Genomic DNA, 14,423 nt, shown 5'->3' on the forward strand with positions numbered 1-14,423 from the left:
ACTTACAACTTAGAACTTGGATATGAATTTGTATATGATTATGAAACTTTAAGAGATGATGAGAATACGAGATAAGAAAGAGAGATAGAAACTAGAAAGAGAGATAGAAACTAGAATATGAGATAAGAAAGAGAGATAGAAACTAGAAAGAGAGATACAGAGTCTAAGAGAGAGATAGAAACTAGAAAGAGAGATACAGAGTTAAGAGAGAGATAGAAACTAGAAAGAGAGATACAGAGTCTAAGAGAGAGATAGAAACTAGAAAGAGAGATAGAAAGAGAGTTGAGTGAATATGATTATGAATTTATGATCTTTAATTCTTAATAACTTGAAAAAATTAGAAACCAGAAAGAGAGTTCAATGGATGGAGCTTGGTTTTTGTGCTCTTGAATCTTGATTCTTGAATCCTCGTAGATGTACATATCTCTTCCCTTGATTGAAATTTCAATCTTGAAAGAAATATGGATGGAGGAGTGGAGTTTGGGGCTTGGAATTATGTGAGAGAGAGTGTAAAGACTAAAGGGAGAGCAAATTAGAGATAGAGAGAGAGTTTGAGCTTTGAGTGCATGTAAGAGTGCTTAGAATCCCTTTTTTATAGAAGAAAAATTGAGATTTTAAAAAAAATAAATTCCAACGGTCAGAAAACGGTCAGATTTCTGACTATTGGCACATACGTGATCGCATATGCTGTATGCGATCGCATACATCTCATATGCGATCGCATATAATTGCACGTATGGCATATGGGATCGCATATGTGCAGTCATATAATCGCATGTGTGGCATATGGGATCGCATATGTGCAGTGATCGCATATGCCACTTTCGCATTTGCGATCTGAGTGTGTGCGCATATGCGATTGCATATGCGAATGTGCGATTGCACATGATAATGATTACAACCAACAAGAGTTTCAAAGGCCAGGCATGTGAGCAACTTGAGTAGCAAGGTAGACATTTTCTGAAGCAGGCACGCTGTATGTGAGACATCCTTGATGCAAGCAACATCGGCGGACCTTAGTCTAACCATCCTCAGTGCAAGCAACTCTACAGATGTCAGTGCAAACAATATTAGTAGACCCCAGCGCATGTGGTTGGGCATGGGGCTTCCACATAAAATCGACTTGTATTCTCTTGATGGGTAAATGCCTAGGGTAGTCAGACACCAAGACAAAAAAGAGAAAGAAAAAGATGCAAACGGAGCTGGAGCGATTCACAGCACCAGCAATAAAAACGCACCTATGGTAGTACGAATATGAGAAAAGTTGTCATGAAGCACAAGGCTATCAATAATTTCTCATGTAGCGGGACATAGCCATGCATTTTTTGATCCCCTGTTGCTCCCTGCAAGGACAACCTTCCTTAGAATCCTCAGAAAGTATTAATGCCTTGTACCGTTCACACACACCCACAGAGAAAAAAAGAAAGAGAAAAATAATTGCGAATGGGCTGGAGTGATTCACAGCACCAACTAATAAAAATGTGCCAATGGTAGAACAAGTGTGAGAATAGTGACTGCTTGACCTATGGTAGAAATACGTGCATGGAGAGTCATGGCAACCATATGCTGCCCCGAAGTGCAATGCTATCAATAATTGACATTTAGGGCCCGTTTCGATACACCACCGTAAGTTTTTCTGCTATAGTAGCAGATAAGCTACTTGTGTTAGATAAGTAAGATTGGTAAAGGATTAGTTATAAGCTATGTTTTAACTTAAAACAACTTAAACACATTTTTTTTTTTTTTTTTTTTTATTATTATTATTTTTTTTTTGCTTTTCTACTTTCAGGTAAGCTACTGAATTGAACGAAGCCATCTGAGGCTCTGACAACAAATCCCACCTCTATCTCTCTCTCATCATGTCATTGGATGGTGCCGGTGATCGAAGAGAGGAATCTCAGGCTGACAAGGGTTTTGATTTGGGAGTTTTCACGAGTTGTAGGGATAGATGAAGGAAAGAGAGAATGATGAGAAAGAGAGACTAAGAGGAAGAGGGCTGTTTGTGGCTGGCACTGGCAGTTGCTGCTGCTACTTTTGGGCCGCGTTTGGCGATGCCAGGTGACGGTGCTGTGATTGACAATTTTTTTTTTCCTATGTGCCTAGGGATTCTGATGTCAGGGCCATTTTTGTGCTATTCTAGGGTTTAGAAATACCTTTGTTGCTTTTGAATTTTTTTTTTTTCCTTTTATGTTATCTTCTTTTGCTATTCTGGGGTTGGGAAATCCATAATTCAAAGTATTTAGGTTCAGCTGTTCTAATGTTCTTCTCTTCTTAAAAGTAACTCTGTTTGGGAATCCATAACTATTTATTTCATGATTTTTTTTTATTAGGGTTGGGCAAGGAATAGACAAATTGCAGAACAATATGGATTGCCTTCTTAAATATCGAAATTTTATGAACATTGCATGTTTTTTTTTTTTTTTTTTTTGAATTTGAATTGAGATTATTGAACTCCCATCTTGATTGTATATCAGAATATCATCTAATATAAAACTGTTTTTTTTTTCCCCCTTTTCAGTTGTACTTGGTCATCAAATTGAAAACTCAAGAACACAATCCAATGTCACAAAAGCTTTGCCATCAGGCTTGAGATTTTGTTTTTTTGGAACTCTGCTTTATGCTTCTCCATCTGGTATTGCTGATCTGGGAATGAATGTGAATAGCTGGTGGAAGTGGTTTGTGGTGTTTTAGAGCCTGTGACCAATGCAGGTGGTTGTGGGTGGCTATTTTGGTTATGGTTTCGGCCTGTTTGGGATGACGGCTGAAGTTCTTGCCAGGATGGAGTATGATTGTTGATTGGAGGGAGCTGTTTGGCGTGTCCTGGCTGGAGCGATCCTTGGAAAGAAAGAAAGAAAGAAAGATGATTTCTTTTTTCATAAATGCCCTTATTATTATTATTATTATTTTTTTATAAATGGCTTTCTAAGAATTTAAAAAAAAAAAGAAGAAGAAGAAAGAAGATTTCTTTTTTAAAAGCCATAATGCAATTGAATTAGACTGATTGTGAAATTTACAATTTTCCTACCTATGCTTGAATTTGTGAAATTTTATGATTGCGTTTATCTAAATTTCCAGTCATTGGTTGTGCGGATTTTGTTAATTTGGAGTGGTTTTCTGGAGGTGAGGGTTATTTTCTAATTATGTTTTTCATCCAGCTTTTCTTGTGATTGGGTATTGGGTGGAATTTTATTTTTTATTTTTTGAACATTAAGTGGATTTTAATTTGGTCTGCCTCTTGAATCAAATGTGGTTTTATTCTAAATTCTATAATTTCCTTGCATTTCTTGTTTTGAAATCTCAATTTCTAGTCTCCTCCACCCCCCCTTTTTGTGTTTTGAAATCTCAATTTCTAGTCCCCCCACAACCAATGACTGGAAATTTAGATAAAAGCAATCATAAAATTTCACAAATTCAAGCATAGGTAGGAAAATTGTAAATTTCACAATCAGTCTAATTCTATCATTTGGAGTGGTTTTCTGGAGGTGAGGGTTATTTTCTAATTATGTTTTTCATCCAGCTTTTCTTGTGATTGGGTATTGGGTGGAATTTTATTTTTATTTTTTGAACATTAAGTGGATTTTAATTTGGTCTGCCTCTTGAATCAAATGTGGTTTTATTCTAAATTCTATAATTTCCTGGCATTTCTTGTTTTGAAATCTCAATTTCTAGTCTCGTCCACCCCCCCCTTTTGTGTTTGAGATTCTTTTGGTTGTTTTAGCTCCTATTTCATGGATATGAATTCTTGACTTTTTTTCCAAATTGCCCAACTTGTATTTTTATTTAACTTTGGGTGTTGATTTCGTTTCTTTCATTGTGTCTCAAATCCTCCTATCATATTCTCTATTCCAGTTCTGGTTTGGAATGTCTTCTTCGATCGTTCACACTCCCGTATGTGTTGAGAGGCTGATTGATTTCTACATTAACAAGCGTATTTGGATATTCCTCTTTTTGCCTAAATTAGAGGTTTTTGGGTGACCCATTTGATCTATTCTGTCATCTATGCTTGAGAATATTGTACAAATTCATCTGTCTTCCCAAAATTTCACCAATTTATCAACCACTGTCTATCCATCATTATGTGAATGATATTTGGTTCTTTGTTTTGATCCTCTTGATTTCCTTTTGTTATTCTTTTTATGGATTTCACTTCAAAAGTTTTCGGGATTTCTTTTGAATTCGGTCAGATTTGAATTAGCATAGTAGAATAATGGATTGAAAAAAAAAATTAAAAAAAATGCTCTGATTGCCAATCTTCGTGGGACATTTTTGTTGGGGGGTCCATTGCTCTGAATTTTGCCATGGCCTTTTGTTAGAAATTCATTGCAGAAATTCCACCCATCAAATGCTACTCTCAGCCCATCTCTTCACATGCCTGGGTCACCCACAGCTGAGATATACTTCTGTTCTGAGGCAGAACAGAAGCTGAAAAGAAGCACTTATGGCATGAAAAACAGCATGAAGTATTGGTTTTCCATGGCTGTTCTGGTGGAGAGGCCTGCATGAAAAAACAACATGGACTGGTTTTCCATTTTTTTTTTTTTTGAATAAATAGCAATGATGTATTTAGGATAGGAATAATCAAGTACCTTATGGCCTGCTTGATAAAACTATGAAGGAAAATGGTTTAGGTTGTCCGAACTTTATTTTTCAGCTAAATCTAAATCTGTAGTGACTGTAATTTGAAGTTCTCTAATGGCAAGTTGGTCCATCTTTGACTTTCTGTGATATATCATGTATTTTTAGCTGATGACTTTTTAGCTCCCGATGTGTCATTCCATCTGAAGTCTGTGTTGGACGGAATTGATTCCACCCAAGAGTGATAGCCCACTACCCATTTCATCTGAGTAGAATAATTCTTTTTGGCCATTTTGATGTAAAAATGGTAGCTCCCACTCAGTTTGGACTTTGCTTTCTGTGAGGGCCTCAAAATTTTTTGCTGGAAACTTGAGGATGCTTCCATATGCAGCCATTTGCTTTCTGTTCTTTTCCTCATTTTTAAAAAAATTGAGATTGAGATCCTGATGAACAAAAACCTGAGCATTCTACCAAATCTGCCCCCAGTTTTTTCTTTCTTTTTTTTGGTTGAGTTTTCAATGAAAAGCACTTGGTTGCTCGTCAATTTCTGTTCAAGTTCACTATTTCTCATATCATATTGGCTTGAAGTTTTGGCACACACAAAGAAAACAGGAGTTTCATTTAATTTTTAAGTCTTTATTGATTGGGATTAAGATTTCTATAAACACAATTGTATTTCTACTCGCACATTTCTTCTATGTTATTTTAATCTAAGTTTGGAAATGTGGAAACAGGCTGCCCCATCTTTAGATTCGGCAGAAGGCAGCGGAAAATTCAAATCAGCTCTTATTCAGATTGGTTTGGGCTGGTTCGTATTTACTCCTTTTTTTAGTCTCTTGTATCTTGATGGGTTCATGAACTTTGCAATTTCATAGGATTTTCTTCCTTTAGGGAATAAACCATTTATACTGTACGGGTTGAGAAAGATTTTAGCTGTTTTGTCAACTGGTGCCCGAAGATAGTAACATGATTTGACATGAGAAAGATGGGATTCTGTCCATGAATGCAATATGTTTGTAATGGGAATTTCTTTGAATCTTTTATGGCAGGGTTGTTAATGGGCCCGAATGGTTCAAAATCAGGGCTGAAGCCAACCCAGGCCCAGCCGTTGATAGCCCTAGGTGATGGACACATGATGTCTATCTATGGGAATTTCAAGTAAATCAAAGTAAGAAAAAAAATTGCTTATTTGATGTTGGAAATAAAAGATATATTTTTACGTTTTAGCTATTGTTTGCCAAACATACTTGTCTGCTGAATAAGTAGAAACCCAAATAAGCTATTTGATGTATGAGTAGCTTATGTAAAGTTACTATTTGAACACCTCCATAGTGGGGACCCAGATAAGCTACTTGAGGTATAAGTAGCTTATGTAAAGTAACTTATGATAGATAAGATACTTGAGGTATAAGTAGCTTATATATAGTAACTTAAAACACCTGAGGTATAAGTAGCTTATGTATAGTAACTTAAACACCTCCGTAGTGGGACGTAACCAGGCTTCTGCTGATCCTTCATTGCTCCTTGAAATGCACAAGGGCAGGGATATCAAAACCAGTGATAAAAATAGCTGCCACAAGCTAATTCTCTATTTCGTAGTATAATACAACATAGAACAGTGAATGACAACTGCACTATCTGCTCCCACTTCCTTGTCAGTCCAAATAGCAGTCGAGAAGTCCACCTCAAGGACAATGCAATGTGTCTTAACATCACTTAAAGTTGCATGTAGAAGGGCATATGTATGAAACGAAACCTACTGCACCAATAAGCATGTAAATAGAAGCCTGCGTTGAAAACAATTACCAGCATTCCCCTCAACCATCAAAGTCTTTCTTGTATAGACCATCCATGGTAGCAGCCACAATTCTTCTTTGAGTGAACTGACGAAGATAAGAGCCTTAGCTTAGTCCAAATCTTCCGCCATAGAAGATGGATGGTTGAAGCACTGGCCACCAGCCCTAGCCAGTCTTTTTGAACCATGATGATTTTATTTCAAGAAGGCCACAAGCCAAAAATATACAAAGAAAGACAAAAAGGAAGAAATAAAAAGAAAAAAAAGAGCAAAAATAACAAATCTGCCAAATTATCAGAAAACTGATCCACCCCAATTGCTTTTGATTCTATCGCTGATTCTTTTACTAGCTCTATAGCTGCATTACAAATGTTCTAAAACACTGATTGTTCTTTCCCAAACCAGAGAATCCGAAAAGCTCTGACAGAAGACAGAGACCCTGTATCTTCTTTCCTATCTTCCCTTTGCCTCCTCCATGCCAATGCTGAAAGAAAGAGCCAATAGAATCCGGCATAACCCATTGAATTCCAAATTTAACAAGAAAATCATTTTACACTTGTCCAGCAAACTTGCAATAAAGGAAAAGATGATGCATTGATTCCTCATCTTGAAAACACATTAGACACACATTTGGAAGAATCATTCTTTTTCTTGCACAAGTTGTTGAGCCAAAGCAGCCACCTTCGGGGGAGTACCATATCGTCATGGATAAGCTGTGTGGCTCACCTCGGTAACAAATCTCCAACTGCTAATTCTTTGGTAAAAAATTTGACTGAAAACTTGCTGGACTTTTCTACTAACAATATCATCGAATCCCTTTAAGAAATCACTTGGCGAACTTTGCTCAAAACTTCCAACAAACTCGATAATTCCTCTACTTCTTCATTTAAATTTCTCCTACAAGGAGGAGCCTAAAATATCCTCTCCATGGAAATAAAAGCACCTAGTCACAAATAAATTTCCCTCTAATGATATGCTTGGTAAGAGGGGAAACCTCTTCCTCAACTTTATATCTCCTAGCCAAACAACCTCCAAAATCTAATTCCCTCACCATTACCTAAAGAAAACCCCACTCTTCCCAAACCTTATCTTTTTAGCAATGCCATTCCAAAGAGATAATGCCCATTACAAGGAAGGCTCCTTAATTCACCAAGAACCCTCTTGACTCCATATTTCCTACTCACTACCTCCATCCATAAACTACCCTCTTTAACCCCAAATATCCACACCCACTTTCTCAATAAGGTTAAATTTATCTCTCCTAAGACCCCAAGGCCAACTCTCCCTTGATTCCAAGATTTATGTACTTCCTCCTCCTTCATAAAACTTGTGTTTATCTTTTGCCCCTCTCAACAAAAATCCCTACTAATATACTAAAAAGTTAGACATTGTTACCTAATTAGCGTTAATCTTCCTCCGAAAGACAAGTTCTACTCTTCCAACAAGATAATGTACTTTCAAATCTCTCGATCACGTCACTTTATCCTGTAGATGTTTGTACAACTTTCCAATGCATAGCGATAAACCAAAGTGAGTAGTTGAAAAGGAACCTCCCCTACACCTGAAGATCCTGACAAAAGAATATACCTATTCCTTTGATAAATGAACTCTCAATAGTTTGCTTTAATCAGAATTAACCTTTATAACATATCGAAGTAGACAACTATCATATGCAAATTATCTACCTTTGATTTATTTGCCTCACACGTAAGCAATGTATCAACTGCATATTGTAGGAGTGATATTTGAAATTGAGAATTGTCAACTTTAAAGCCTTTTGCTAAACCAATTGCAACTCCCCTATTGATCATCTTGTTCAAAGCTTCCATTATCACTATGAACATGTATGACAAAGAAGGTTCACCTTGATGCAACCCTTGTGATGCTTGGAAGAAACCATTTGGGGATCTATTTATTAAAATAGAGAATTTTATCAATTTAACACAAACTTGAATCCATTACTACCATTTCTAATCTCGCCTCAAACAACCTAACATGTAATACAAAAAGTCATAATCCATGTGATCGTACACTTTCTCAATATCACCCATTCAAACCTTTCCTATTACAAGATCAATCACTTTCTGAGCTATCAACCCGTTATCAATCCACTATCCACTATTTGACGCCCATCCACAAAAGCCCCTTGCCCCCATCCACAAAAGCCTCTTGTGACTTGAAAATCACTTTTCATATAACCAGAAGAAACCTTGAAGCTTTTTTTTTTTTGCCAATATCTTATATGGCCTCCCTAAAAGACTAATGGTTCTAAAATACTTCAAACTTTTGACCCCCTCTTGTTTTTGAAATTAGCTCTATAAAAATAGTACTTAATTCTGTTGCTAGGAATTTAAAAAAATTTCATTTACAAATCAAGCACATCCTTGTTGACAAGATCCCAAAATTTTTGAAAAAATGCAATTGGATAGCCATTCAGACTTGGAGCTTTATCACAACCGAAATTAGAAAATTGGCACCTCAATTTCCTACACTATAACTACTTCCTCTATGGATTTGGCCTCCCCCCTTGAAATCGAATTGAAATTGAGATTATCAAGTGTTGGTCTTACCCCCATTCTTCCTTAGATAAAAGCTCTTTGTAGAATTTTACTATCGAATCACAAACCTTTCCTTTCCCCTATATCCTTCCCCCCGTCAACCACTAGGGCATTGATTTTGTTATTTTGAGCTCTTGCACTAGCTATTACATGAAAGAATTTAGTATTTTTTGTCACCCTCCTTTAACCAAAGAGCCATAGAATGTTGCCTCCATTTGATTTCACCTTCTTTTATTCTTGCATTGAACTTTGCCATATGAATTTCCCTCGATGCCATTTCTTCATGTAAAAACTCATTGCCTTCTTCTAGGACATCGAGCCTTTGAATTTCTTGCAAAAATTTTGAAGATTCCTTTTCTTGAGTCCCCAACATTTAAAAAAATAAATAAATAAATTCCAATTGTTTGTCTTTCCTCTAAGCATTTTCAATTTCTTAAAAAGGGAAGCTCCTCCCCGAATTGATAAAGAAAGCCACCACTCCTTCACCTTGTCTAAGAAACCCTCCACTTCTAATCAAACAAGTTCAAACCTAAACAGATACTAACCTTAGTAAGCCCTTTTGATAAACTAAAGGGAACTTTTCCACCTAATTTGTTGAAAGCAAAAACTGATCCAACTTTGATTTGACTGCCCCAACCTACTTGTTAAACGATGTAAATTTAACTTCTCCCATTATTAGATCAACCATCTCATTTTTTACTATCCACTTTGTCAGCCCCAAACTTGGGAACTAGACTCAGAAAATTTTCGGTCGTCGAATCCAGTGCCGACATCCTTCATAGTACCTCATTCTTAGTTTCTAGCTCCCATGCACCAGGTTCCGATCCTGGGATCCTTCAAGGAGGATTTTCAAGGTGATTTTTTTTTTTTTTTTTAAAAGGAGCATAACCACAAGTGTACCCAAGTCACAAAACATCATCAATACATGTCCAGTAATATAATCTTTGAATACAGTGTTAAAAGGAAAATACATGATATAAAAAAACTCCAAAAGGTCAGGCACATGCTCCTGTGTCAATGTTGCTGCGCTCTAGCATAACCTGCGTGTAACGAATGTGCATAAGCTTACTACAAAGTTTAGAAAGTGTGTACGTGTGTGTGTAATGCATGTACCAAGTATACAAATGTCAGGATAAGTGGAATGATGGAGGGCTAGATTATTAAGTTCGTAAATACCATCAACCCTATCCAGGCTATGCAATGCAAAGACATACTAGGTCAAATGTCGTATACAACCATTTAACACAAAAATGCATAATGAATGAATGAGTTGCAGTGCGTAGTATCGTATGTCGGTAGGGGCCTTGCACCCAGGGTTATAGAATATATTAGTCCCATACCTAACATGTAAAGTAATTTAAGGATGATAAACTCTTGATCCCGAATAGTCCCATATCTATTGGGAATCGGGCCTACAATTGTATAACATTGAATTATATTTACATATCTACAATCTCGAGTGCTACATGCATGTATAATTACCATGTCACATGCCAATACAGTTCTTATCTGGAATCAACAGGGTTTAGTACACTCTGACACTGGCTTGCCGCCCCATCACATGCATGACCTAGCGAGTGGAAGAGACCTCATCATCCACTTCGTCGGTGGTATGCCTATCCCCACCTAGCTTGCTAATAGCGAACCCATTTTATGAGATGGTCAGACTCAACCTAGCTTATAGCCCCCTTCACCCGGGCAGGTAAGGTCACACCCTCTTCCAACTGACCAAACACAGTGGGAGACGCGACTTAGTGGTATTTGGCAGTCGGGCGCTCATGTTATCCACTTGGTCTCGACGTTAGAGCTTCCTGTTGGCCCATAGGGTTTAGAAACTTTCACCCAGGGACATCCTACGTGTCCAGTAAATGTAACCAAATTTTTGATGTCCATACTCAAGCTGCCAACCACGATGATCCTATGGTGGCCACAACCCTGATGTCGCTAAGGTATGAATGCAAATGCATCATGTAATGCGTGAATGCATTTGACCATCATCCGAGTCATGCAAACATGTCATGCAAGTCGTGCATACATGCAAGGTGGCCTTATCTCATTTAGGTCCTCTAACATGCCCTAAGCCATAGGGACATCAACTTTGTTGTACATAGGTAAGACAAATCCATGAATGAGTCATCATCCAACTCATGCACACATGATGCAAATGACATATGATACAATAACAATCATAACCACTATGCATGAGGTGTGTGATACCATATCGAGCATAAAGTAAGGCTAAATCAATAATAAGCAATGTTAACTCGAATATAAAAGCAATGCTACATCTAACATAAAATAAGTGCTGCATCAATATAAAGAAAACACCATATCAACATAAAGGAAGTATTATAGCAATCATAAGCATAAACATCGCACGAATCACTAAGTAATGTTACATAAATTATCAAGTATTGTACCAACACACATGTGAAATATCGCACAACATGATAAAGGAAATTCATCATTCATTACGGGTGGAGCCTACTTGGAAACCAAGTTCATTGAGGCCCACCAGGCTATACTTGTGTGGTCTTGCAAGCCAATGAGCCCACTAGCAAGCCCGTGCACAAGTGGCCAAAACATAGAACCATCGGCATCCAAATGAGGTGACAAATTATCAGATCCATGAACAATCACGGTGGGCCTAAAAGGGACATCAAAACGAGCCTTACAACTATCCCCAAAGAAGGCGTAAGAGAGCCGCCAACTATTTATAATAATAGGTCTACATGGGCTAAATCATAAATAATGTGTAGCACCCAAAATAAGGATGAATCCCAAGGTGGGACAACGCGGGTACATCCCATTCGTAAAAAGAAATGGTCCACGTTCAACTCATATAACAAGACAGCCCCACGGTGTAAACGTCATACACGCACTAAGGTAGGGCCTATGATGTGGGCACCATACACACATTGCAGTAGGTCCTTAAAAAGGTTCCAATGGTCGGCATAATTAACTCCACTAACCCATGAAGGGTAGTCCATTTGGGACATAAATCTGCCCCATTATCAGGCTCAAGCTCTTACCTAAGCTTACAAGACGGCCAAGATATTCAACACATTAGCAAGGTGGGTCGCCACAGCGGGCCATGCCCACTGGCTAGCAGGGTACTCCACCTACTGGACAATATCTAGTGGGTTTGGCTCCCTAGCCAGTACGGATGGATCACACACAAGGTGGGCACCTCACATCACAGTGGGCCATGGTACGGTGGCTTGGATAAAACATATACATCATGACAGGGTCCATTGTGGGCCCCACAGGCTAGCTAACACGGCCCAACAATCAGTGGCCTAAGGAAGGTTTCCATGGTAGACGCTGAATCACACTGTTAGTTGTGGTGCGGTCTTAGATGAACTTTGGATCTACTCATTAGAATTGATGGGAGGAATGAATGGATGGTGTGGATTTCACATGCCTCACGTGGGCCCCACTGCATGGTGGGCCCACTCCCAAAATGGAATAGAAAACAGATGCATTACATGAACGTAAGAAAGATACATCATTATGGAGGTTCCCATGGTGACATTCATTCACCAATGTTTAAAGTGGTCCCACTACTTGGACCAAGATGATATTTGTGATTTCCCCTCATTCATGACTGCATGGCCTGATTAGCAAGTAAGATGGCAAATAAATTCAGGACTGCATGAGCAGGTAAGACGGAAAATAAACTCACGGTGAACCTCGTAGAGATTTCAACGATGTACATTCAATCACATTGTTTGTGTGGTCCAGCTGAGACTTGGATCTGTCACATTGTTGGCTAGCAGATGGGCATAATAGATGAAACACATAGCATAGGGTATCCCACGTGTGGGCCCCACTCCACGCCTCAAGTGGGCGTCTGCCCGCCCAAGACGCTGACTTATATATATATATATATATATATATATATATATATATATATATGATTTGGTTTTGGTCACACCATCAAAGAGGGCCCCACTTAGATAATCTACTCCATTCACCCCGTAGAACAACTCGAGAAGGAGATAATAGACTTTGATTAGGACTGGTTTGGATGAACAGGGACCCATGGTGGGCCTCAGAAGGTTTTAACATATAAAAATTGTTCCCCTCCGTACGGTCCACTCGAGTCTAGAATCTGCCTCATATTTTAGCCCATTGCCTAAAATGATCTGGAGAAGTTGGTGGATGGTTCATATTAAATATAAACATCAAGATGGGTCCCACTTTGTGAGACACAAATTCAGGAATGGGGTTACCGCCCACGTGCATGGCTTTTTCTATTATTATTATATACATATTTTTTGATACACTATCAAGGTGGCCCCCAAGTCGATGATCTACTCCGTCCACTATCTTGACTAGGTCGAATGAGGTCCAATAGACTAACTAGGACTGGTTTGGATGATCAGGGACTCCACAACTGGTCTTAGAAGGTCTCAATAGATGGGCATTGTTTCCCTTAGTACATCCCACTTTAGATTCAGATCTGCCTTATATTTTGGCCCATGGCCTAAAATAATTTGAAGGAGATGGTGGATGGTGTGGATTAAACATATACATCATGGTGGGGTCCTGTAATGCCCCGTGTTTTTAGGACCCGCGTATATGACTCGTTTCCCAAAAACTCGAGTGTTAACCTATAGAGAGCCACATTCTCTCTGTGTGTGTGTGTGTGTGTGTGTATGTATTTCTTTCAGAGTCAGCATTTTGGCGGAAGATGGACAAATTAACATAAGGGAAATTTGCATTTACATTTAGAATGTACGAGTGGCTGCCCATAATATCTTATACAAACTAATGTCCCAATACTTATAATTACAAAATGAAATAATGTCGCATGTAAACAAAGTAAATTATAACAAATCTAGAGTTGTAAAATCACGTATTAACTCTTGTCAATACAATCATGCATCCTCGACAATTGTACCTTGCTCCTCATCAATATGAACACGAACATCATCTAGACCACTTGTGCTACCTGTACAGTTATAAATTTGATGAATGAGTGGCCAACTCAGTGTGAATTCTCCTCAAGATTACACACCGCCACATTAGGTAAGTATAGTTATAAACAAAAAGCATTCAAAACAATACATGATACAGTCTTATTAAGTGTATGGATGTCTGAATACATCATCGACCTGGGGATGCTCATCTAGTCGGCAGTTGGGCTCGTCACCTATGCAAAGGCTGACCATTAGCGAAGCACATCACGTGCGTACATCACGTACCACATAATGACTGTCCATCATATATCATATACGTAAATTGATAGTCGATGGTCAGACAGCTAGCGAAACGATAACCCCAATAACCCGGAAGGGCACGTGCTACAGCATATAGAAATATCTACCTATCATCGTCAATATGTCATGAGTGTATGATTAGCCAAGTTATTATTAGTCCAATTACAACCATCCGGTTTAATAAAGTTTAAGGTCACTACGGGGGACTCGTTACCCAGCGTAGGCTTATAGCTCGGGCATAGGTCCCATACCACCATCCCCGGCTCATGA

General features: G+C 38.4%; 1 protein-coding gene across 3 annotated transcripts in view; it reads left to right on the forward strand.

The window, feature by feature from the left end:
* LOC131243171 (uncharacterized) overlaps positions 1-2,415 on the forward strand; it is a 47,502-nt gene extending 45,087 nt beyond the window's left edge. For all 3 annotated transcript variants that reach the window (XR_009169921.1, XR_009169923.1, XR_009169922.1), the window contains one exon: positions 1,790-2,415. The gene's annotated coding sequence lies outside the window, so the exon portion shown is untranslated. The remainder of the gene's footprint in view (positions 1-1,789) is intronic.
* Positions 2,416-14,423: the final 12,008 nt, after the last annotated feature.

Source organism: Magnolia sinica, chromosome 4 (assembly GCF_029962835.1).
Source record: "Magnolia sinica isolate HGM2019 chromosome 4, MsV1, whole genome shotgun sequence".
NCBI lineage: Eukaryota > Viridiplantae > Streptophyta > Magnoliopsida > Magnoliales > Magnoliaceae > Magnolia > Magnolia sinica.